Below are 22,545 nucleotides of genomic sequence, written 5' to 3' on the forward strand. Positions count from 1 at the left end.
TGATGTATTGTTCTAATTTATTACTGTGAAGCTGCTTTGATACAACCTGTGTTGTGAAAAGCGCTATATAAATAAAGTTGACTTGACTACATAGTTATGCCTGTAGGTGACAACAAGTGACTGTCTTTATGACAGAGTCATTGAATCATTTATTCAATAAATTTGCTCAAAACCACGGAGTGTAGCTTAGACATGCAACGGTTGTCCCTGCTTGGAAATATTTTGGTATTTGCTAAATATCAACACGGTTCCTTGTGTTGTACTGTTTAATTTTAAAAGTACAATAATTCACACTTTTAACATCTGTCATAGTAAAGAAAGAATGTGAGTTAAACAAGACAGATGGTGAGAGCATGATGAGTAAAAATGTGCTTGAAACACAACCTAATGCAATAATGAAGAAAAATAGACCGATTTGAGGGCAGTAATATTTTCATGTATTCAGCAAATTACTCAGTGACCGTAAAGGCATTCATACAAAAGATTTTTATGTGACTAAGGCATGAATAAATTAAGATATTATATTATAAACATTAAAATCATGATTTTCTGTAAAGCTGCTTTGAAAATGTGTAATCCGAAAAGAGCTATACAAATCAAATTTAATTGATCCAAATTCTTTTTAAAATTATATTTAATAAAACGGTTGAAAAAAAAAACCATTTATAGCAACAACTGTTTTCAACATTGAGAATAATATTATTAACGATAATGCAGCCTTATTGAGAACATAAATTAAATGTAATATACACTAAATATGTATATAGAATAAATAAAATATGTTAATATGTAATAGACTAAATATACAGTAGTGGCCAGACTAGGAAAATTGACATCTTCACCCTTCATATAAAAAAAAAATTTTTTTTAAAGATTTTGTAAGCATACTGTATAGTTGTGTTCGGAGTGAATGGTTTTATTTGTGATAAAGCGATAAAACATGCCAAATTTTGTCATACCTAACTTTTGGCCAAGCTGTCATAAAAAGAAATTATGAATACATGCAAAAACAAGAGAGACCCAACAAAATATCAATAACTGATTATTGTAGTCAAAGTTTGCTTTTGCCTCTGAGCTTTTTGTTTTTCCTGTGCATTTTTTTACGTAGCAAACTAAAACCTGTAGCTGTAGTTTTCGAATTTTGTCAGATAAATCCTTAAAGTTTAGTATTTTGTTCTTCCCTCATATTTAAAACATGTATAAAAAAATTCTTCTATTTTGATGGCATAGCAGTAGCTTAACTGAACAAATATTCCCTCCGAAGATCACTTTTGGCCACTACTGTATATAAATGGACATAAGAAAAGAGCAACCTCAACTATATAGAAATATTACATATGAAATATTTATAAAAGTAGAAAGTTTAAAAAAACAACAACAATAAGAGTAGAAATGATCAGTCCAGTTTTAATTGAGTCTGTATGTTAAGCAGTGGAAGATTTATTTGCATAAGAGTGGTGACAGGAATAATAAAGTATATGAGGGATTTTAATACAGTACTGCCTGCCCACACGGGCGCACTCTGTTCAAGCACCTGCATGTATCTGCATACACTGCCCTCTAGTGGGGCTCTGAACCAAGCACGCTGTAACCATGGTAACAACGCCCAGCACAGGCTCTCCAGCTTGAAATCCTAGCTTCCTGTCACCACAACAACCAGGCAGGGTGGGCTAACTGCTGTTCACTGAATGTATTTCCTGTTTTCAAGCAGCGCTTCCGAAACGTGAATGAGAATACCGACCGGCGTAAAACTGGGCATTTTTCAATGGACTGGAAGGAGATATCTAATGAGCTAGAAAGCATTGTTGGGTATTTTTAGATCTAAAAATAGCTGCCGTGTCAGAACATTCCAACGGTGCCTTAAAATAATATTCCAGGTTCAGAACAAGTTTTGCTTAATTACCTCAAAATAAATCTTTTTATATAGCTGAATTTTCTGCATTATTACTCCAGTCCTCAGAGTCACATGCTCTTTCAGAAATCATTCTAATATGTTGATTTGGTGCTCAATATTTTTATTATTATTAAATCAATGTTTTTATGGACATCCTTTTTTTTTTTTTTTTCACAGGATTCTTTGATGAACAAAGTTTAAATCATTTTACAAGAAAATCACATTTCGAAATCCTTCTAATATGCTGATATAGTGCTCAAGAAACATTTCTTATTAATCAATGTTGAAAACAGTTTTTGCTGTTTAAGAGTTCTGAGAAAAATTGAGAAACGAGTGTATCTGAGAATTTCACCCTAGAGTCTTTCACTGCTCTCTCTACCAGATAAAGTCATGAAGATGAATAGCCATGCATTTTGTTTTTACACCATAGTTAAAGTCGAATTACATGGATCTTACATCACATTTACTGTAAAGACCCTGAGAAATGAACTCATTTGAAAAAACCCTGAAGACTTGTCTTCTTGAGAACAAAGGATGTAGACAAGCTGATGTCAGAACAACTGGGACAACAGACAGAACAGAAACGTCTCATCCATGACACACAGACGGGTCAAAGCTGGACTGACAAGTGAGGTGGTGTGGTGTAGGGGTTAAAGATGATTAAAAATGGACAGTTGGACTGAAGCACGATGGAGTCGTGCAGACTAAATGGCTGCCGTCAGTGGCCTCTCCTGTGAACCACACAGAGAGAGCTTGAATTATTAAAGAGGAATGAATAGAAGAACAGTCTAAATGAAAGGGAAACACTGCAGAGGTTTAGAGTTTGAAAGTCAGACTTGCACGATGGAGACTCTGGTCTGTGTGAGGAGTTGTGTAAGTGATTCAAGACAATCTGGACGGGTTTTGATGTAGCTAAAAACGTTTCCACAAGACAAAAAAGCATCTTCTCACACCATTCATAAGATATTTATGTAAAAGCATAACTGATAAAGCAAGACCATAATGGAACACCCACTGCTCTATGGCAGTGATTTATGACCTGGTTTGATGTAAACTGAGTGAGAAGCTTTGCTTGAAAGTGACATGCTTTCTATGGAAAATGCTCATATAGTTGTTTTTTAATAGAATTGAATGTACACTATGAAACTTCGCATTTGGTGCTTAGTGAATATTTATTTTAGTTCCTGATTGATCCGAGTATACGTGATACACATTGTATCTGAAGAACAGTTTTTCATTCAAGGAGATTTTAAGAATTTGTACCATTTAGTTAATTTAGTTAACACCACAGACACAGTGTAATCACCAAGGGAAAACTGGGCGTTGTGAAAAATATGAGACACCGGTGTTTTGCCAGATGAGAAGTTTATCTACGCATCATCTTTTTACTCTTAATTCATTTTATAACTGTATCATATAGCTCTTTTAATTACTTTTATAACCGTTTTAATTTTCCTTGTTTTTATTTTGTAATTATTTTAATTCCTTTCTGTAAAGCACTTTGAATTGCCATAGTGTATGAAATGTGCTATATAAATAAACTTACTTTGCCAAATTATAGTTGTCAGAGAACAACTAAGATTATTTTCAAAAATATTTATGGTCCCTTTATTAATATAATATAACATACTGTATATGCATGCATCAGCAAATGTATGATTGCACACATATCTAAATATATAGATAACAATTATGTCTATTATATGCATATATAGAATACAAATGCATAGATATGCAGCATATTAAATATAGCACAATTCGCTTTTGGCATATGTGGTGTAAGACGACATGAAACTGTATTCACAATACTTTTTTAATGAGACATTTCTTGGTGAAGCAATACTTAGATTGTATAACATAATATAATAATAATGTTAATTTGGTTAATTTGTGGATTTGATATGGGAATGTTTGTTTATGATGTTTACTGGGAGACTGGCACTTTGTATTTTTCCCCCATCTGGCCATGGTTATATCAGCAGGAATGTAGTTGGGAAATGTTATTACACTGATGACAATTTGGGAAATGTACTTTTTTTTTAAAGGATAGGCTAGTTCACCTAAAAATGAAAATTCTGTCATCATTTACTCAAGTTATTCCAACCCTGTATGAGTTTCTTTCCTCTACTGAACACAAAAGAAGATATTTTGAAGAATATGGGACCCCACTGACTTCCATAGTATAAAAAAAAAAAAAAAAAAAAAAAAAATTATATATATATATATATATATATATATATATATATATGATTTCAGACATTCTTCAAAGTACCTTCTTTTGTGTTCAGCAGAAGAAAAAAATTCATACAGGGTTGGAACTACTTGAGTGTGAGTGCGAGCATGATGTCAGAATTTTAATGTTTGGGTGAACTATCCCTTTAATATTTAAAATAATGAGCACAGATAAACCATAAACAGTAAGACCAGCAGCATTTATTTAGGAAGCACAGGGTCATTTTGGATTTCATGTAGCCTTTCTCACTGGATCAGTCCATACTAGGCTATGTGCTGGAATCCCTCTGAGACTCACACTCTTTGAGCCAATTTGTCCTGTCTGCAGATTAAAAAAATATATAACTTATCAAATCATATTGCGCAGCTCACACTGCGTTCAGAGCTTATGTATAATTCATCACTGATATATAACATTTCATATTAGGGGGCCGTCAGCCTCTTTCTACCCCTGTCGTTTCTCTTACAATTTATCGCAGACTCCCTCAGCTCAACATCTTTTTAAAGCAAGCTATTATAAACAGCCCAGTGGCCTCTAGCAGTGCAGCTCTTTAAAAATTCATCAATGAAAGAGCTGCCCCCTCTGCACCATATCAGTTTACCTTTAATTCACAAAAGCGTGACGAGACATACATTATTAACCCAGCTGCAAGACCGGCCAAGCACACAACACCCCCCAAGCGAATGCAGACACACAAAAACAAACATGGACCCCAGAACATGAAGCTGCCCATCTCACAAAAAAAACCTTTTTAGAGTGTCAGGGCTGCACAAAGTGAGTCTTAACCGCCATAAGAGGGGAAGTGTGAAAGTTCACTTCCTTGCTTCAACACCAAGGACAATGGGTGGCTGGGTGGGTCTCCACCTTTATGTTCTTTCTCCTGTCTTTCATCCTGTCAATGGTATGGCCATCATATCCGGGAGAAGACAACAAATGGTGGTAAGTGCTCTGAATGGACTGCTCGAAATCTCCACCACTACTTGCTGATCGAGTCTAAATGCCTCCAAACTGCCCACAAACTCAAAACCAAAGCGGAACGGTTGCACGTTACAGGCCGAATTAATCTCTGGCACACCACAAAAATAATAATATGAATATTCACTATTCATACAAGTACACTACCAAATTATAAAGACATTTATAATGTTACAAAAATGTATTTTAAATAAATACTGTTCTTTTTAACTTTATTCAAACAATAGTGTAAAAAATACGCATCATGGTTTCTGCAAAAACATTAAGTAGCACAACCGTTTTCAACATTGATAAGTAATGTTTCTTGAGCGGCAAATCAGCAAATTAGATCACAGGACATTGAAGACTGAAGTAAATGCTAATTAATTAATTAATTACATCTTAAAATATATTAAAATTGAAAACAGTTGTTTTAAATTTGAATAATATTTCACAATATTTGTTTATAATGTATTTTTGATCAAATAAATTCAGCCTTGGTGAGCAGAAGACCCTCTCAAAAACAGAAAATCTTACCAACCCCAAACTTTCGAACGATAGTGAAGTTCTGAACCCAGGTTTTTCTACAGTAACTGCAGGTAAAATGTGTACATCATAAAGATACTTACGATTCACACGTCTGGCAGCTGAGAGTCCTTAAAGTGTGGTTCTCCACCTCTGACCTCTGTGAATAAGAGAAGGAAGGCATTAAAGACCATCCCATTGCCTCTTGCTCTTATAAAGGAAAGACACAAAACCCATCTGCTTAAATGTTATCCAAATAATTAAGTAAAAACCTGAGATACCTCATTACTAGTACACAATCTCTAAGAACAAAGATTAGAAAGTGTTGTTAACTGTCATTCTCAAATTAAACCTATAGGTCACTATTGGATATAACATTAACACTAACATTATTGCTGGGCTGCTCAATTTGACATAGCTCAAGAGTCATTGTTAAAAAAAAAACATTTTTTTTTTATTGCTACTATTTAAAAAAACAACATGAAATTGACATTTTCTACATGCATGATATAAAACATATTGTGAAGGATTAATCATGCATGTGTATTTTTTTTTTTATCTTTTACTTTGTAAATTGGTGACATGCTGAATTTCTCCAATCATTTAGCCTGCTTAATCCCAGCCTCTTAAAAATCAACTCCAAGCTCGCATTCACATATGCTTCCATCTAATCAACAAATATAATATTTTTTTTCTTTTTTGATATTTAGCTTGGATGTACATCACAATAGGTAGAAAAGATCTGTTGCTACTTCCAGTACATTGCGACTTTAACATTCCACAGGGAACGTTTATAGATAATATATAAACCGGGCCTAACACAAATGAAAAAGTTGAACTATAATCAACACATTGAAGAAACACACTCAGAATAGTGACAATTTCTGATAGTTTTCCATGAATCACTTATTACACCCATGTATGTAACCAGAGACAAATGATAGAGAAATCTGTAGAACGTGGTGGCACCGGTGACACTGTGCTCAAATTGTTAGTCTGGTGCCCTGTGGTAGTCGCCTTAAGTGGCTGCTCATTTAAATAACGTTAAAAACAAAGTCACTGAACACTACCACATCACACTGCCATCAGTCACCAAAGCCCATGTTGGTGGAGGAATTCTGGTCATTTTGTCACTACACAATTTAAGACTTAAGATCTAGACTAGACCTCTAGAATGAAGACCGCCAAAACCCCAAAAATAATCAAAAATTATTACACAGAGGATTTCCAGCTGACTCAATGGAGGAAATAAACAATTGTTATTAAAGGGATAGTTTACACAAATGAAAACTGTCATCATTTACTCACCCTCAAGTGATTCCAAACCTGTATGAATTTATTTCTTCTGCTGAACATAGAAGATATTTTAAAGAAAGTTTGTATCCAAAAAGTTGATGGTAGCCATGGACTTCCATAGTGTGGAAAAAAAAATACAATGGCAGTCAATGGCTACCATCAGCTGTTTGGTTACCCACGTGACGTCTTTTGTGTTTGACAAAACAAAGAAACTCGTACAGGTTTAGAACAACTTGAGAGCAAGTAAATTACAGAATTGTCATTTTTTGGCTAACTATCCCTTTAAGCCAAGTTTCACTTCAAATGCCTGAGTGTGTATTCCATCAAATAGTTTGGCATGGTGTGCTCGTTTTTAAAACCAAAAGACATTTCCTTTCCAGTCAAACATAAGGCATTTTGACAGTGTTGATATAAACTTCTGCAGTGATGACGTATTTTTGTAGGCCAACCCAGAAGCAAGCATCACCCTGGTTGCATCAACAAAAAACCCAAATGATTCTGGATTATTGCAGAAAATAAGTTATGTGACCAACAAAAGGTTATGATTCATACACATTTTTCAAAGGCGGTATTAGAGATTTATTTAATGTCATAGAATAAAACATGAAAATATTTTGAGCTTTTGTTAACCACAGACCTTATTTCAGACATTTACCCAAAAACCCATCAAAAAAACACTGGCTTTGGAACCGAAAATGCTAAAATTGTTTCCAGGTTTTGGCCGACAAAAATACACAGCACTCCATGGGAGATCTCTGAAGGAGCATGCATACGTCCAGACTACACAGAAAATAAGCATGACCTGAAATGCACTCCATGATGCTGTTCAATAACACACAGTAGGCGTGACCTGAGAACACAGGGGCCACAGAGAGGAAACTAGCTCATACACACCATTCATTGTAACTTTCACCAAAATAAATGTTTTCATACCCGAATTTCAACTTCTTTCACTCTGATCCCAGAGGTAACACGAGGACAGGCAACTTCCTGCTGGCTTAATACATGAGAAACACACTAGAGAGGGAGGGGGGTGGGGGTAGTGTACCTCTATAGCACTGCAAAACTGGATGACGTGACCATCAACAGGCACCTAGAAGAGGTGTCTCATAGTGAAACTACAGCAATTTCCCAGGATTTTTCTCAAGAACTTTTTACAAAATCGACAACAAGGGTGTTGAGACAGCATTGGGCAAGAGTGATTAATATTAGATGAGACAAACAAAAGAACAGTCTTTGGATAACAGCCTGCTTTTAGAAAGAGTTCAGTACAGCTGCTATGGGCTGCCATCTCGATATGCACCACATGAGTTCTCTAACTGGACAAAATTTGAAATTTTCTTTAGTGAAATGAACTATTCACAAGTAAATCTTTATTTTTGTTTGTTAATTTTTTTTTAATTCAGTCAAACTGATAGTGTTCGTAAAACAAAACTGTAAGAGACACACAAACTAAGATGGGTGAAAAAATAGAGCCGTAAATAGTGCTTTATTTAAAAAGTCATTAAAATATAAATTCAATTAGCCTAAATGATAAAAAATAAAACAGAAGTAAACTAACTAAAGTAAACAAATGAATGTCATGTGGACTTTAGATTAATCTGTGAATCAGTTTAAGCTTCCAAATGCATTCAGTAAAATGATTCAGACTTGCATTTAAGAGAAGCTACTGTTCAGACATGTAGAAAGTTTGCCCAAGTGTGACAGTGGTGCTCATACACATGAAAAGAATGTTTTCTAAACCGAGATCATGGCTAAATAAAAGTTTACATGGAATTCAAAATTGCCCCCATTTTCTTCTGTAATTTCACTGTAAATTATTAATCTGTGGACACAATTCCAAAGAATATTCACTCCAATCCATATAAGAGCTTTCTAACAAACACACCAGCTCAGGTGCAAACACAAGACAAGACATGTAAATATGCACTTCTCATTCAAGACTATGGCTACGTTCACGCTGTCAGTTTTTGGGAATGTCAATCACATTTACTTACAGGTGTGAGTCTCAGTCCCATTCAAACAGCAACTTACAGTAGAGTCTTGAATATTGTCTGTATGAATGTGACAGGAGTCAAGCCCGTATTTTCTCTTAGCAGTGTTCAAAGTAATATCAAAGATGGTGACGTCCATGAAACATGGAAGTCTTATGATCACTTGTAATACAACAAGAGTCCAATCAAGCCTCGAGTTCATCTGTCAAATCTTCATTAACCGACAGCAGCTTTTATATCTGGCTGGAGAGCGGAGCATTTGAGTTAGGGCTGGGGAAAAAGAGTTGGTAGGTCAAATCGATTCATATTTTCAAAAAATCGATTTTTTTTTATTTTTTTTTCTCCCCCTCTTCAGTATAACGTACAATACCATACATTTAGCATTCGCCAAATCTTCCTTCAGGGTTTCCGTAGCACGCTCCCTGCGGCGCAGCCCTCGATGCTTCACGACATCACGACAAAAAGACTAGCATGTTTAATTTTTTAACGGTCCTCCACGACGACGGCGCGCGAGTGACGGCGCTGATCCACTTGTCCGACACGAATGTCGCGTGGTGTCGCGACGCCTCCCCACTGAGGGCGTTTACCGCTATGGGCGTGGTTCTGACCGAGCGGGAAATGTAGCGTATTAGAACAGAGGACCAGCGAGAGACTTCCCTCCGTCTCCATATGCTGTACTTCTATTGGATAGACGCGCCGCGTTTAACGGAATTAATTTGCATAAAGATGGGCATCGGCCAGCTTTTTGACGCGCAGCACTTTTTCAAATGAAGCGCCATCTTCCCGGAATGCTTTGCGGGTGCGACAAAGTCGCTTGACGTCACCCATAGGAATATAGTGGAGCGCGGCGCGACAGAAGTGTCGCACGGACAAGTGGATCAGTTTCCGTGACGTTTCCGTCTGCGGCGCTTCACTGGCGTTGCTCGCGGCAGAAGTTGAAAAATTCTCAACTTCTGCCGCGAGGAACGCCAGTGAAGCGCCGCCGACGGATCCACAATTCTTTTCGGCAACGCTTGACGTCACCCATTCAAAGTCAGTGGGAAGCGTTGACGCTGATGCCCCGTGTGAACGAGGCGTGAGAGTGTGTGTGAGCGAGTGTGTGTGTGTGTAGCCTAGGCTTTATGAGTGAGCTTGTGTATATGTGCAAGTGAATGAGTGTGTGAGACGGCTCGCGATGACTGGTCGGAAAACAACGTGTAGTCTGACATGTTTCTTGTCCACGACATGACAAGATTTTTAGGAGTCAAAATCGTGTAATCTGACACAGTGACTATCGTAACAGACAAAAAAAAATCGTGTAATCTGAACCAGGCATATGAGTTACCTCAAGATTTTTTGTTGTTTTATTAGCTCAATCCAATTCATTATAAATAATTTGGATGTTTAAAGTCCACATGAAATCAAAATTGACCATATTTACTTTGTTTGCCTAAATTTATCGTTTTGTGGTGAACAATTCATCCATGCAAGTCAATCCACACAAAAACAAGTAATAAAAACTCGGTGAGTGTTTTAGCGCAATTTTCTCACCTCATGGGATCACAACACTAAGAGATAGTAAATCTTTTCCTGGATTTTTTTGTGCGTTCCCGAGATTAGACCTTCCTTAACATAATGCCGAAAACCCGAAGTCTCTAGGTGGTCTGGTTGAGGAGTAGATAGAAGTGCAAGATTGGTGCGCACAGACGCACAGAACAGAAATCATGAGTTAACAAGCGCAATTTCCGGGGGAAAATTGCGCTAAAAATTTTTGGCTTCGTAATCTTTAATCAAAATCTGAAAATGCCCCTCCCCTCTGCATTGGAGGACCTTCCCTCATGACGTAGGTTTGACAGCTTGGTTTGGGAAACGCTTAACCCCTCCCCTCAAACCGTTAGTCTGTTATGAGCAGAGATGGAGAGGAGGAGCGCTAGAGTAAAACCCTGCCCTCTGTTCAATATTCCTTTTCACTGGGAAATACGTCACAGCACTGGAGAAAAGTCGTTTGCAACTTCCGGTTCACGCGGACTTTAACCATCTTTGTTGCACACTGCACAGTGACTTTTCAGTTGAGAAAGGGTTTGCCTTTGCAATTTTGTTTATGTTGAAGCACTTTAATTAAGTACAATAAATATATTTTTAAAATATATTTACAGTTTGCAGTTATTTTGTTTTAAATGGGGGGGGGGGGGGATCTAATAAAGTTTTTTATAAAAAAATAGCCCAGCTCTAATTTGAGTCGCACGTAGAACACAAAACTGACTTGAGAAGCCCTGGTGGAGAACAGTGACTGGATTTAAAACCTTCAGATGACACACAGCTAATTTCTCTGTCACTGCAAGTTACTCAAACCACACATGAAATCCCGCAAAACGGTTGAAACACATTTGTACAGCACAGAGCGTCTCTCGCACTGTATGACGTGACAGACAACTAGTTGTCCATTCCGGGTCCGTCACACAGACAGATTTTCTGAGAATGCATCCTGAAAAATGTACGGGTGTGAGTTTGGTTATAGATGGCAGTTGTAACTCCTGTAAATAAACTGTGTGTGAACATAACTATATTAAGGAATCATGTAGCCTATTTGCACAGCAAAAACTGAGTAAAGCCAAGCCAATTCGTTTAAATAAAAGCATGCTGCTGTTAACATTAGCCTTCAAGACCCTGACAACTGACTCTTGCTGTGACAAATTACATTTCAATTTGGCTGAAACTGTCACTTTCATACGTGCAGAGAGCTTTGCCAACTCTAATCAAAGAGGGAAACAGAACCCTCCAGTGGTGACACTGCACCCGTCTAATCTTGGGCCAGTGATGTTATGTTGTGTTCCCATGCACACTCTCAAACAAAGGGCAAAAGAGGGTCATGTTCTTTGAAAGCAGCTATGTAACACTCTTTCCAACTACTTGCAGAGATCAGTTTAGCACATAGCAATACTGTACACTGAGAACAAATACCATCAACATAATTGAGATAACCTCTAATGAGGAACTTTAGAGAGAGATTAGTCAAAAAAAAAAATGGAATAACATTAAAAGACAAATAATATATTTTAGTCCGGCATGACAAAAAAAAAAAAGCCAACACCAAACCAGGACAATCATTCTATCAACCTCTCTAAGTATGTTCTATCACAGGTAATCTGCACTATTCACTATGCAATTTTGTAACATAATTACTAAAATAAAAGTAGTAGGCCTATTAGTACTAGCCAATAATAATAAATTAATATCAGTCAATTATCGGTTGACATGAAAATCGCATTGGCGAAAAATGTAATGCATTCCTAATTGCAAAAGAAAAATCAAATGCTACCAGTGAAATGGGAGAACATGGGCAGAACATGACCTTTTTTTTTTCCAACTGTGAAGGATTGGGTGTCCCAAAAGTAACTTGAGAATGCACCTCTCTGAAATGTACAGGTCTATGAGGAATATTCTCAGCCAAAGTAGTCTAGATTTGCAAGAGCAGCAATAAGTGCAACACAATCGCAACCTTGCCACCCCGGCAAGGGTTCTCAATGAGTAACCAACACTTGGTGTCTGGGTCAAGTACATTGACACCGCACTTTTCCCCAGAGAAGAATTCACACCTCTCTCAACCAAAAACCTAAAAAATCCAGATGTGATGGCAGGATCTGGGTTTGTGTGATAGTTTGAAGGAATTTCATCACATGGAATCAAATTCAAGACTCAAGTTCAAGTCCAAATGTTGGTTGTGAAGGTTAAAGAAATATGCAAGAGGTCTTAAGAAATTAGGTCAATTTCATGGAAAGCTTTGTTATGTCTTTCCTTATAACACAGAGAATTCAACTCCCTCACTATCAGTTTCACACTCTGTACACTCAACTCAGTTTAGTTCACATTATTCTTTTACTCGAACAAACCCTTAGCAGGTAGTGCGAGTGCAGCAGAGGGAGGGGAAAAGGGTTGTCAAAGAGTTCCTGTAAGGGTATGAAATCTGTAATCCATGGTTTTCTTCATCTGACGTGTTATCACAGTCCTCTGTAAGGGAGCACATCTTTGTGCTCCTATATCAAGTGAATACACAGGTGACAGGACATACATGGATGCACAAAGTATTACACAGGGTGTCAAGTCTTGGCTTGAATAGCTGAGAATTTGATCCACTAAGATCCGATAAACCATGTGGAGTGTTAGGGAAGCTACATGCAAAAATGTGTCAAAATGTCAGGCTTGGCGAGTATGCACGTAAACCTAGTCGGTTAGTCTTAAGTGAACATAAACAGTTGAGAGAAAATAGAATGTGTAGGCCTAACAGTATATTGGATCCGTGCATTCGGTCTTAAGTGACGGCATCCTAATAAACCTGCTCCAGTCTACAGAAAAAAAACTAAAGAAAATGAGAAAAATCACTCAGTGCTCTTGCTTGAATTACTAGTAGCTTTAATAGGAATCCATGCAAGATTCTTTCTTAAAGTGAAGACTATGCTGTGTTTTATTTTACATTTGATTATTCAATTTCTGTAGTATGCTGTTAGCTGAATACATACTTGCATGAACAACTTAAAGCACTTTTTCTTTTATTTGAATATTTTTTCTATTGTGTTTGTCCAATTGCTTGTTCTTTGCTTTATTGCCTTTATTGTATTATTGACTGTTTCCTTGTTTTCAATAATTAGATTATTTTTTTTTTTTTTACTTCCATTAGTTATCCTAGTATTCTGCTCTGGTATAGAACTATAGCCTGCTCATAACAGTGTTAAATAATCATAATTACAGTATTGACCAAAATAATCGTGAGGATTGTTGCCATTATCAAGCAGCCCTACTTTAAACAATTTTGTTTGGCAGGAATTTTGTATGAATCAAAATCCTGAGGCTAACGGTTAGCAACTTATAAACTTATTAAATGCAGGTATGTGGGCACAGTGGGCTTTAAGACAGTGGGCCAAGACTTGAACGCAACATCTGGAGACCACACAGATCAAAAGCATGTCTTCTACAGAAGAAAAAAAAAATGAGTCAAGCACAATACTTCACTACCAGAGGGGAGGAGAAAAAAGAAAAAAAAAAACACCACCATATTCTTAATCTGTACACGTCTTTTTTTCTTCTTTTTTTTTAAACAAATCTAAATTTAATTTAAAACTAATGTAAAAACCTGCCAGAGGACCAAGACAAATTGCACTTACAAGCACTAGTGCTTTTTAATTACACTAGGAAATAACAAATATCACACTGCAAGACATAAAACAACAAAAGAGCAAACCCAAATCCATTACAGGAATTAGAAACCACACAATACCATGTGTCTGACAATGTGTCACTGTACAGATCAAACTTGTTCCCCGATCAGAAGCACAGGAGGAGTGCTGGCACGGCTGCACCTGGAAGTGAATCAGGAGAAGCGAGAGGTGAACAGCATTCATAAATCATAGAAAGAATGCGCTCTCGTTTCCTCCACCCGTCCTGCTCCTCTTCATAGAGGTGTTGGTTCTCTGGTTCAAGGCAGCCAGGACATGTTTTTCTCATAAGACTGTTGGGTTAGGGTGGGGTACCTGATCTGAAAACGGCACAGTAGGGGAGCTTTTATTAGGAGCAGGCTAAACCTGACAAATATAATGATAAAGTCAAGCAATGTGGCCCATGGCACAGCTCCACCATGAGGTCCACCACAGAGATCCACGACTAGGCTCAGGTTACAGTGCGTTCAGGTTCAGATAGTGTTGGGTTGGGCCAGCAAGTGTCTACTCCAGTTACGGAGAAAAAATGTGGAACAAAGTGAGAGAGACAAAAGAGGGAGGGAGGAATTCCAAAGATGATACAACTTCTCCCTTGTGGTGAAACTCTAATAACATTAGCCGTCATAATTCAATGTATATATAATACATAACTCTATGAACTCTACAGTACATCAACAAAAGAAACAGTCCATCCTAACATATGAGGTTTGTTGTTAAAATGAATCAACCACGCCGTAATTATTAACAAATGAAAGGAGAATCACTAAATCTAAGGCCAGGGTTCCACGAGCCAATTTCTTTACTCGTTAACATAGTTGGAGAATCAGCAGGAGTAGGTGTGCATTGACAACAATTGTGATTCCACAGGCTAATAGAACTTAACAGGTCCTCCGTGCAGTGCCTGATTGGAAATCCAACAAATTGTCTTCAAGATGCATGTTCTCGTAATTACATCCATTATTGTCTTTTAAATTACATTACACAGAATATAAACCAAGCTATAGATTGTGAAACTTAAACTTTGGGTTTTCTTCTTCTTCAAAAAAAAAAATAATAATAATAATAAATATATATTTTTATATCTATATATATCTATATACATATATCTATATATATCTATATACATATACATCTATATCTATATCTATATATCTATATCTATATATATATAATTTTTTTTTGTTTTTATATAGAGACTGCTGGGGAAGATTTCCATTTGTTTGTCCAATCTATGGAATTAAGAGAAAAGCAAGAACAACCAAGAACACAAACCAACAAAATGCATTGCAGCTCAATGGACTCCGCAGACCATAAGAGAAATTTACTTTTACCATAGAAATGCCCATTACTGAACATTACTACATTTCTGTGAATTGTACGCATCTGTAAATGACAATTTAAAAAAATCCTTATTCTTAATCTGTGAGTGTGACAGACCTCTGACAGAAGATGGTGAGCAAAAATATTCTCAAAGTGTGACAATCTCAGCCAAAATAGAGTTGTTTAGAGGCTGGCTAGCATGATACCGCATTAAGACTAAACACTCAAATTAACCAAATGAGCCATTTCAAAGGCAAAGACTTCCCTCAAAATGCAGAAAGGGAAACTATCCAAGCTGTCAAACACTGAGAAAAATGTATTTTGAAGGAAAAAATCCCATCTGAAACTGTATATTCAAGGACCAATATCAGACCTCAAAGGGCATAAACATCTAACCAATCACCTTTCATTAACTGCCTCCTACTAGAAAGGGCTGGTTGAGTTTATCAAGACAATTTCTACCTCGAGATCAGAGTTAACAGACCACAGAAGTGCATTAAGTAATAGACTGAGCAGATAACATGGACCATTTCCATTGGACCATCTCTTATTTCAAGCCAGAGCCAGCCGACAGAATAGAAAGAGCCCATTGAGGAACAAAGTTTGCTAAACATATGGCTGTACGGCTGGGAGAGGTCCAGATGCTTTTACCACTGTACCGTTATTGTAAGGGCCCCACACATCTCTATGAGAAATGTTCATCCATTCTATCAGGCCATGAGAGAGACATTGTAGAGGTGACGCAAACCCAACAGTCTGATGTCAGAAACAGGAAGAAAAGGTTGGGAAAGATGGGGATGAGAGAAAGTGCATGTCTCTTACTCTCCATGTAATCTTATCATCTCCCTCCTCTGAGATGATCACCATCCAGATGGGCCAGCAGTCTCAAAAAGCCATTTGTCTTCATTAGATCTGAGAAAATGAATAAACAGACTCTACCGTCTGTTTTCCCTGTGTAGACTGTGGGCAAAAAGGAACCAGGTGCACAGTAGCAAACGCCTGCACTTAATAACAGATACGATACACCTTGACACCTACCACGTTTCAAATACACAGGTCAATGACATGAGTTCCCCTGATAAAAGAAAAAAAGAAAAAATATAAATGCATGTGCCAAGTTCTCTGAAATGTACCATTTATATTCATGTTGGTTTAATATGGTTTTTAAAACCTTTTTCAAGAAAGATTTAAATTAGGGGTGTCGCAACAATGGTAACCGTGATGTTTAAAAAATTAAATACCAATATCATGTTAATAATACACACAAAGATAATGTAGTAAATCCAGTGCCAGTAACTTTCTGGTTGACACATAGGTTAGAGATTAGCTCCGTAACGCTGATTGCCACCAGGCATAAAACAGAGAAAGACCACAGCGACGCAGTGCGCAACTACTGCTGAACAATCATGTCAAAAGGAGATGACAAACGAAAGCGAGACACTATACCCGAACCCTAACAAAATATCAACAGTGTGGGAGGTTTTTGTAATCCAGAAAAAACATTGGAGTGTTTGACATCTGCATGAATAGCCAATCTACAGTAAATCACTGTATACACTTTTGTAAAGTTTTAGATTTTTCTTGTACAGTTGTACAAAGTTGTTCTCTGCCTTCCTACACATTTCGAGAGTGATTCACTTGCAAAAAACAATGAGAAAACAAATTAAAGGATTTTTTAAATCTAATTTCTATAGATAATCAGTAAATGTCACAAACGATAATAGTTAACTTTAAGGGCTACAAAAGTCACCACTAAAAATGTCAAGCAAATTTTTTTTTTTTCGTAGCGTTATTACTGCCACACATTTATTAGACTAGCATGTTTCATTTGAGAACCACAACACATCACTTATCACTAAAAATTTAGAAAAAAAAAAAAAAAAAAAAAAAAAGACTAAAGCCCATGAAACATTCTGTTTGAACGTGGCCATGACTGGCAGCTAGTGCTGCGCGATTAATCATATCGCAATCGCAATGTCAAGCCTATGCAATTATGAGACGCAAAATGCTGGAATAAATAAATTTAGGCTGTCAACGTTAATGCGTTAAATTGATTAAAATATTGATAAAATATTTAACGCAATCAACGCAGCATCCGTTAATTGTTGTCAATTACGCGCTGCCTGTGAATGTCCTGACTGCAGTGACACAGAAAGTATCGTGCGCACAAACAGCACGCCAGAATACAGTTCTCTTTCGCTCTTGAATGAACAATAACACACATAATTATACCAAAATGTCCGTTTTGTCGAGTATCTTCATAACATAAGAGCAGTCTTATAATGAACGTGAAGAGTTGTGAGAGAAGAGAAGAGCATGTGAGACCCGTGTCTCTGTCAGCAGCGGCTGGTCTTAAAGAGACAGCAGCCAATAAAGCTTTCTGTCAAGTAAAGTTAATCAAAGAACAAAGGGAACAGAGAAAATTACTCACTGCTTTTGACTAAAGAACTTTTGTAGCTTTAATAAGGATTATTCTATATTTAATTTAGAATTTATGCAGTGCAGACTGTTTGATAACTTTTCTGTATATTTCTGTATCCTACTTGTTAGACAGTAAGGGCACATGTAAATATGACATTTATTTAATACTATTGTACTATTCAATTGAGGCAATAACAAGTTTACAATAATGCAAAGATGTCACTATTTAATTTTGTAAAAAAAAAAAAAAATTTTATTTGAAAACACTGCATTTAGTTGTTGCTAGTTTGAGTTGAGAAATCCACATTTCAGCATTATCACTAATCTCTTTGAGCATTTTACCTGAGAACCAAGCAGGTTCACATATGAAATCATTTGTTTATTATAATCGCAATACTGACCTCAATAATCGCAAAATGACATTTTGCCCAAATCGTGCAGCCCTACTGGCAGCGCGCACAAAGAGGTAGTCCCAGAGTACAGCTCAGAGACATTCGCAAAACGGAAAGCCTCCATTGTTCTTAAATCTATCAACAGCTAGTCATCAGTTCCCCTAAAACTCTAAGTGGAGACAGAGGGAGTGAAAGGTGGTGGGGGGTGTTGCTATATTACATTTCCACCACGGTGAGGGAGACCAATTTCAGTGGATGAAATGCAAGACAGTGTCTCCTAAGTTTAAAGCATCTTGCAAGTGAGCAAGGCTGAAGATTGCTCAGACATTTGCTCAGATAAATAAGAAAGATAACATGGAGGAAAGCTTGAGCAAATTCCAGGGCTGATTGCTGGGAAATTGCACCGTCTGCTCAAAACAGCTGATGTAAAGAAGTGACTCTGCATCAGCAGTTTTATGAGCATTGATGTTCATCCTGTTATGAAAATTGTGTCATATACACTTGTCATTGTAGATTTTGTACAGCAATTGAAGAAAAAAAAAAAAATTATAATCATAAAAGTGGCCCATAATTCACTTGTGTTCTATATTCCAGAACTTTTGTAATCATATGCAAGCTTTGTGCGAGAAAACAGACCCCAAACTTAGTTCATTATTCACTACACATCTTGATACCCTGCCTTGATCTTTGCAAAATCATGAGACAAATAGTTGTACAGTTTGTGAACAAATAGTTGTTTTAAATCAAATCTGTTGGTTTAGTTCAAAAAGATGGTCTGAACGATTCACAAATTGGACTGATACAGTTCTTGAGTTCAACCCCCTGATAGGCCTTTTCCACAATAGTTTGCATTCTGAAGCCAGAGCCTGTTCTCAGCCAGGTGAACTGAAGCCTATCGCGAACTGGCCACGTGTTTCCACAGACTTGAGGTACGAACAGTGATGTAACGCTGCTCGTAACGTGCCGTTTCCCTGACTGTAAACGGTCTAAAAATCAAACAATTCCCATCCTGGTTTTTGGAGAGGCACTGCTGTTTTGCTATTCACCGTACCGGGAGTGATTCTAGCCAAAAACCAGAGTATACAGTGCTTTGGCCTTTAACACCATTGTAAAATATGTATGTGTTTAGAGTACATCTGTCCAATAAAGTACAGAATGCCTACAAACTGGACAGCAGGGCATTTCACTAGGTTTCAGAACAGATGTTTTTGCAGTCGCTCGTGTCGGTCTTAATCTTAAGACACTCATATCCTGACGAAGCACCTTTCAAAGTCAGACAGTCTCCTCTGAATCGGTCCGTCTCTTTCTCACTCTACAGTAGAACAGGGGTTTCTTTCAGTGCTCTGAGGAAAGGTAGAACGGTCAGACGAAAAGCTTTTTGAGAACCCTCCCCAGATCACTGGACACACACTGGTGCTCATTGTCCAATGTGGTCCTGATTGGGAAAGGAGAACTGTGGGAATAGACACTGCAAACCCTACTGTCTGCGGTCTAGACACTAACCTGATGTCTGATGTACAACTAATACTTGCATTCATTCAGCTGAACTCTCATCTGCTGTTCTGAGTGCCGCCATGGACTTAAGATATACAAAGACAGTGCACTCGTATTACTATGAATGGGAGGTGGAATATGCAATATGGCGGAATAAGTCCCGCCTTGTTCTAAGTAAAAGAGCCAATCGCCAATTGATAAAGTCACTGCGTCACTGCAGTTGCCGTTAGAAGCTTTGGTTGTTATAGAAACAGTCATTGTTCTGAGATGCATGCTTATGACGGCACATGCGCATTGGCTGCATGAAAAATGCAGTTTTTTGTCATGATTTGAGCTTTTAATAACCAAAATTTATGAGACAGTTGTTGCCAGATTTCATTGGTGATTTCAAAAGTGAAATTTAATTGTAAGCTTGGTGAACAGCTTTGGAGGATTTTATGTACCCCCATTCAGAGAGAAAGAAGCTGCCCTTGCATGACTGAAATAGCTGCCTGAGAGGCGTTTCAAAGATGGCCGCTGAGTGAAATGACTTGCCTGAAAGGGATTTTGGTGCTGCAGGTTCTGGTTGTATACTCAACAAATGCTCCAGAGATCAACAGTTCCAGAGGAGAGGAACCATACAATGACTATGTAGACATAAACCCAACGCTTCATTAAATTCTTGCTTTAATGTAAACGGACAGTTTGGAGAATCTCGCTGAGTTTCTCCGCATCCTGTGGTCAAGCCCAATCAAATCCATTCATTCACTGATCTTGGCCCCAAGTGGCCTGTTGGGACTGAAGCAGTGCCCAAGTCAGGCTGATGGCCTCTACTCAGATATTAGCCTCCGACAATAAAAGCACAAGCATCTGCATCTGACACCGAAGCAATTTTGTTTGTTCCAGAAAGTCTGATAGGGTCACTAAAAACATTTTACATCGTTTAGCAATGAGTATCACAATGCATAATGAATGATAGTGAGGTTGAAATTATTGGGGTAGGCTCTACATTAAAAATGCCTGAAGTGATTTATGGCAGTGGTTCTCAACTGGTTTAGATCAGGGCCCAGATTTTATACTGACAATCCAATTGTTTATACTGTAAAAAAATAAAATAATACATGTATAATAATATAGTGTATAATACGTGTTTATTCCATGGGATTTATTACCCATATTTATTAGTCTGGGATGCATTTTCTTTGACCTCACATAGGTTTTTCATGGTTTTGTTCAATCTGTTCATTTGTCTATTTTGGCTAGTTTCTATTAAGTGACATGATTTTGATACATCTCTAAACTGTCAAGAACACTTACATTAGTAACAGGTTCACAGCCTGCAAGTTGAGATACACTGATCTACGAAACAGCATAAAAATAAATAAAAAAAATCCCTTAAGTTTGTAAAAATGGTCAGCTTCTGTTGCGTTAGTTAGTTACTTGCGTCAGTGTTGAATAACTCCACAGCAAATAAAATAACATCAAGCAACAAACTCAACCTTGAAGGTCTTACTTTGAGTGTTCAATTGAATCGGAAACCTGGAGTACAACTGAACAAAAATCAACAGAGAACGCCTTGAACCAGTGGATTTGCTAAAAATAAAATTACAATTCACTACATCTCCAGTGTTTCTCCAGTGTAATCAAACCATTTTCTCAGAGGAAGCAAAGGTACCACAGATTCCCATGTTGATTACAAAGCCGTGAAGTCCCACAGGAAATCAAGAGTACATCAAGTGTTGGGGGCCTGGTTGCCATGGCAACTGTGGTTTGCATACAGGTGTCAGATGTGTCTTATCTAGTCAGAAATAAGAGCGTGCCAGAGGACCATAGGTGTGGGATCTTGGTGTTTTTTCATTCTGCTTTGTGAAAAATGTGGCATCAAATGAGAAATCAGTAGCTACATGGACACCTTTTGTTGTCCGTGGACTGGTGGGATGTTGTCCTGCTCAAATTCACAGACAATGAGTGGAAGGGAAAGTTTAGAATGACACTACAGTCATTTATGACACTTCATTCAACAACAACAGCAGCTCAATCCTTGCATACATGCGTCATCACACAATTTCTACGTCACTGCACATGATTTTCAATCCGATCAATATCCTCTCAATCAGATTAGAAAAGGTTTAAACCACCCCCTACAATTCAAACGAAATTTACCAGATTTGGTCAATTCAGTCCGACTGACGTTATTACATGTGACTGCTATTCCGACTGTGCTAGTAGTCTGATTACAACTGGATTATTAGGGTCCATGTAAAGTTCTAGTGGCTTTCTTATCTGAAAGTGTTCTGAGGGACAAAACGTCACAGTCAAGCTTCATATTCAGTCTAAGATATGAAGCGGAGGTATATTGAAGACTCAGTATATAGTATATTAACTGTACATTATCTAAAGAAACAAAGAATCAAAACTTATTGCATTAATAAATGTCCATGACCCAATTATGTACATTGAGCACAATACAGTAGTTTAATCTTTCATTGCATATTTTTCCACTGCTGAAACTTATGTAAGTTGGTGTGGAAAATATTAAACAATAACACTAGCCTAACATGATTTCACTCAATAAAATTGCAATGGGTAAAATCAAAGCTAACATTTCCTACTGAATATTAATTTCCCTCAAAAACTTAATATAAAGACAATGAAGGACTGTGAAACTTCATTTTTAGCAATTGCTTGTCAGCATACTAGCATATGTTTTTTCCAACATCTTAAGTTCAAGACAGAGAGAATCCCCAGTTTTGAAAAATGGCATCCAGTGGTGAACACACAGTGACCTTTATACTGGTGCAGTGAGAGATGATGTGAAGGTGCTGCAGTTAAGAGCAAAGCGGACATGAGTCTT

General features: G+C 37.3%; 1 protein-coding gene across 2 annotated transcripts in view; it reads right to left on the minus strand.

The window, feature by feature from the left end:
• LOC308688309 (uncharacterized protein) overlaps positions 1 to 22,545 on the minus strand; it is a 94,299-nt gene that overhangs the window by 50,454 nt on the left and 21,300 nt on the right. For both annotated transcript variants that reach the window (XR_014029871.1, XM_081361289.1), the window contains exon 2: positions 5,711 to 5,766. The gene's annotated coding sequence lies outside the window, so the exon portion shown is untranslated. The remainder of the gene's footprint in view (positions 1 to 5,710; positions 5,767 to 22,545) is intronic.

Source organism: Scardinius erythrophthalmus, assembly GCF_964197995.2.
Source record: "Scardinius erythrophthalmus genome assembly, chromosome: 3".
NCBI lineage: Eukaryota > Metazoa > Chordata > Actinopteri > Cypriniformes > Leuciscidae > Scardinius > Scardinius erythrophthalmus.